The sequence below is a fragment of the Arachis duranensis genome, chromosome 9 (genome assembly GCF_000817695.3).
Source record: "Arachis duranensis cultivar V14167 chromosome 9, aradu.V14167.gnm2.J7QH, whole genome shotgun sequence".
NCBI classification, from domain to species: domain Eukaryota; kingdom Viridiplantae; phylum Streptophyta; class Magnoliopsida; order Fabales; family Fabaceae; genus Arachis; species Arachis duranensis.
The window spans coordinates 81013148-81018128 of NC_029780.3; the positions used below are offsets into that span (position 1 = coordinate 81013148).

A 4981-nucleotide genomic window follows, 5' to 3' on the forward strand; every position below is an offset into this window, starting at 1 on the left:
TCTGAATGAATGCTTGAACAGTGCATATTTTTTATCTTGTTGTTTATGAATGTTAAAATTGTTGGCTCTTGAAAGAATGATGAACAAAGAGAATGTTATTGACAATCTAAAAAATCAAGAAAATTGATTCTTGAAGCAAGAAAAAGCAGTGAAAAAGCAAAAGCTTGCGAAAAAAAAAGAGACGAAAAAAATAATAATAGAAAGAAAAAGAAAAAGCAAGCAGAAAAAGCCAATATCCCTTAAAACCAAAAGGCAAAGGTAAAAAGGATCCAAGGCTTTGAGCATCAATGGATAGGAGGGCCCAAGGAAATAAAATCCAGGCCTAAGCAGCTAAATTAAGCTGTCCCTAACCATGTGCTTGTGGCATGGAGGTCCAAGTGAAAAGCTTGAGACTGAGTGGTTAAAGTCATGATCCAAAGCAAAAAGAGTGTGCATAAGAGCTCTGGACACCTCTAATTGGGGACTTTGGCAAAGCTGAGTCACAATCTGAAAAGGTTCACGCAGTCATGTGTCTGTGGCATTTATGTATCCGGTGGTAATACTGGAAAACAAAGTGCTTAGGGCCACGGCCAAGACTCATAAAAGTAGCTGTGTTCAAGAATTAACTAACTTAACTAGGAGAATCAATAACACTATCTGAAATTCTAAGTTCCTATAGATGTCAATCATTCTAAACTTCAAAGGAAAAAGTGAGATGCCAAAACTGTTTAGAGGCAAAAAGCTACAAGTCCCGCTCATCTAATTAGGACTAATATTTATTGATATTTTGGGATTTATAGTATATTCTCTTCTTTTTGTCCTAATTGATTTTCAGTTGCTTGGGGACAAGCAACAATTTAAGTTTGGTGTTGTGATGAGCGGATAATTTATACGCTTTTTAGCATTGTTTTTAGATAGTTTTTAGTATAATCTAGCTACTTTTAGGGATGTTTTCATTAGTTTTTATGCTAAATTCATATTTCTGGACTTTACTATGAGTTTGTGTGTTTTTCTATGATTTCAGGTAATTTCTGGCTGAAATTGAGGGACCTGAGCAAAACTCTGATAAGGAGGCTGACAAAGGACTGCTGATGCTGTTGGAATCTGACCTCCCTACACTATAAAAGGATTTTCTGGAGCTACAAAACTCCAAATGGCGCGTTCTTAACGGCGTTGGAAAGTAGACATCTAGAGCTTTCCAGCAATATATAATAGTCTATACTTTATTCGTGATTAGATGACATAAACTGGCGCTCAACGCCAGTTCCATGCTGCATTCTGGAGTCAAACGCCAGAAACATGTCATGAACTAGAGTTTAACGCCAAAAATACGTTACAGCTTGGTGTTCAACTCCAAAAGAAGCCTCTGCACGTGTAAAGCTCAAGCTCAGCCCAAGCACAGACCAAGTGGGCCCCGGATGTGGATTTCTGCATCAATTACTTACTTCTGTAAACCCTAGTGGCTAGTTTAGTATAGATAGAACTTTTTACTAGTGTATTAAGGTCTTTTGACCGATCCTGGATCCTGGATTGTATTTTTGATCCTGTGATCACGTTTTGGGGGCTGGCCATTTGGCCATGCCTGGACCTTCATCACTTATGTATTTTCAACGGTGGAGTTTCTACACACCATAGATTAAGGGTGTGGAGCTCTGCTATACCTCAAGTTTTAATGCAATTACTACCATTTTCTATTCAATTCAATTTATTCCTATTCTAAGATATTCGTTGCACTTCAACGTGATGAATGTGATGATCCGTGACACTCATCATCATTCTCACCTATGAACACGTGACTGACAACCACTTCCGTTCTACCTTAGACCGGGTGCATATCTCTTGAATTCCGTGAGATCAGAGTCTTCGTGGTATAAGCTAGAATTGTTGGCGGCATTCATGAGAATCTGGAAAGTCTAAACCTTGTCTGTGGTATTCCGAGTAGGATTCCGGGATTGAATGACTGTGACGAGCTTCAAACTTGCGATTGTTGGGCGTGATGACAAACGTAAAAGAATCAAGGGATTTTATTCCAACATGATCAAGAACCGACAGATGATTAGTCGTGCCGTGACAGAGTATTTGGACTTTTTTCACTGAGAGGATGGGATGTAGCCATTGACAACGGTGATGCCCTACATACAACTTGCTATGGAAAGCAGAGATTCAGAAGGAGCACAGCATCTTCATACGCCTATCTGAAATTCCCATCGATGATCTACATAAGTATTTTTATCTTTATTTTCTGTTTATTTACTATTATTATTCGAAAACTCTATCACCATTTTTTATCCGCCTGACTGAGATTTACAAGATGACCATAGCTTGCTTCATACCAACAATCTCTGTGGGATCGACCCTTACTCACGTAAGGTTTATTACTTGGACGACCCAGTACACTTGCTGGTTAGTTGAGCGAAGTTGTGAAATTATGTTTAGATCATGGTATTGAGCACCAAGTTTTTAGGGCCATTACCGGGGAATCAATTTCGAACAACAATTTAAGTATGAATCACAATTTCGTCCACCAAGTTTTTGGTGCCGTTGCCGGGGAATGTTCGAGTTTGGACAACTGACGGTTCATCTTGTTGCTCAGATTAGGTAATTTTCTTTTCATTTATTTTCAAATTTTTTTTTCAAAAATCTTTCAAAAAATTTTCTCCCACTATTTTCGAAAAATCCTTCAGAGTTTTTAAGAATGAATTCTAGAGTTTCAAAATGGTATGCTGAAGCTTGGCTGGCCTTCAAGCTTTAGACTAACCTGGTATGATTCCTGGAATTTTGATTGAGGACTTTGAATTCATTACTTCCTTTTTCCTATATGTTTTTTCGAAAAATATAAAATAAAATACAAAAAAATCATAAAAACATAAAAATCAAAAATATTTTTGTGTTTCTTGTTTGAGTCTTGTGTCATGTTTTAAGTTTGGTGTCAATTGCATATTCATATTGTTCTTGCATTTTTCGAAAAATCCATGCATTCATAGTGTTCTTCATGATCTTCAAGTTGTTCTTGGTAAGTCTACTTGTTTGATCTTGATAATTTCTTGTTTTGTGTTCTTTGTTGTTTTTCATATGCATTTGTGCATTCATAGTGTCTAAGCATTGCAAATTTCTAAGTTTGGTGTCTTGGATGTTTTTTTTGCATCAAAAACTTTTCAAAAATATGTTCTTGATGTTCATCATGATCTTCAAAGTGTTCTTGGTGTTCATCTTGACATTCATAGTGTTCTTGCATGCATCATGTGTTTTGAATCATAATTTTCATGTTGTGAGTTATTTTTTATGTTTTTCTCTCTCATAATTAAAAATTCAAAAATAAAAAAATATCTTTTCCTTTTTTCTCTCAAAATTTCAAAAATTTGGGTTGACTTAGTCAAAATTTTTTAAATTAGTTGTTTCTTGTAAGTCAAGTCAAATTTTCAAATTTTAAAAATCTTATCTTTTCAAAACTTTTTCAAAAATTGAATCTTTTTCATTTTTCTTATTAATTTACGAAAATCCTTCAAAATAGTTTTCAAAAATCTTTTTCTTAGTTTTATCTTTATTTTCGAAAATTATGCTAACAATTAATATGATTGATTCAAAAATTTGAAGTTTGTTACTTTCTTGTTAAGAAAGGTTCAATCTTTAAATTCTAGAATCTTATCTTTTAGTTTCTTGTTAGTCAAGTAATTAATTTTAATTTTAAAAATTAAATCTTTTCCAACCATATCTTTTAAATCATATCTTTTTATCATATCTTTTTCAAAATTTTATCTTTTTCAAAAATTTGATTTCAAAATATCTTCTTATCTTTTTATCTTTTCAAATTTGACTTTCAAATATTTGACTTTTTTGTTTATTTCTTATCTTTTTCAAAACCACCTAACAACTTTTCTCTCTCTAATTTTTGAAAATACCTCTCTCTTTTTCAAAAATTCTTTTTAATTAATTAATTATTTTAAATTTTAATTTTAATTTTATTTCTTATCTTAATTTTCGAAAAACATTAACCCCTTTTCAAAATTTATTTTCGAAATTCTCCATCTCTCATATCTTTCTATTTAATTATTTATTTACTAATACTTCTCTTCACCTCAAATCACTGCCCCTATTCATTTACTAACACTTATCTTCATCTCAAAATCTCTGTCCCTATCCTCACCCTTGTGTTTGGATTCTCCTTTCTTTATTCCCTTCTTCTTCTACTCACATAAAGGAATCTCTATACTATGACATAGAGGATTCCTCTTCCTTTTCTGTTCTCTTCTCTTTCATATGAGCAGGAACAAGGAAAAATGCATTCTTATTGAAGCTGATCCAGAACCTAAAAGGACTCTGAAGAGAAAACTAAGAGAAGCTAAATTACAACAATCCAGAGACAACCTTGCTGAAATTTTTGAACAAGAAAAGGAGATGGCAGCCGAACCCAACAACAATAATGCAAGAAGGATGCTTGGTGATTATACTGCACCTATGTCCAAGTTTGATGGAAGAAGCATCTCTATTCCTGTCATAGGAGCAAACAATTTTGAGCTGAAACCTCAATTAGTTGCTCTGATGCAACAGAACTGCAAGTTACATAGACTTCCATCAGAAGATCCCTACCAATTCTTTACTGAGTTCTTGTAGATCTGTGAGACTATTAAGACTAATGGAGTAGATCCTGAAGTCTACAGGCTCATGCTTTTCTCTTTTGCTGTAAGAGACAGAGCTAGAGCATGGTTGGACTCTCAACCTAAAGATAGTTTGGACTCCTGGGATAAGCTGGTCACGGCCTTCTTGGCTAAGTTCTTTCCTCCTCAAAAGCTGAGCAAGCTTAGAGTGGATGTTCAGACCTTCAAACAAAAAGATGGTGAATCCCTCTATGAAGCTTGGGAAAGATACAAGCAGATGACCAAAAGATGTCCTTCTGACATGTTTTCAGAATGGACCATGATAGATATATTCTATTATGGTCTATCTGAGTTCTCTAAGATGTCACTGGACCATTCTGCAGGTGGATCCATTCACCTAAAGAAAA

General features: G+C 34.5%; 1 non-coding gene across 1 annotated transcript; it reads right to left on the minus strand.

Moving 5' to 3' along the window:
- Positions 1 to 4773: 4773 nt before the first annotated feature.
- Positions 4774 to 4877, minus strand: LOC127742070 (small nucleolar RNA R71). The gene has a single exon (XR_008003258.1). It is a non-coding gene; the product is annotated as a small nucleolar RNA R71 (small nucleolar RNA).
- Positions 4878 to 4981: the final 104 nt, after the last annotated feature.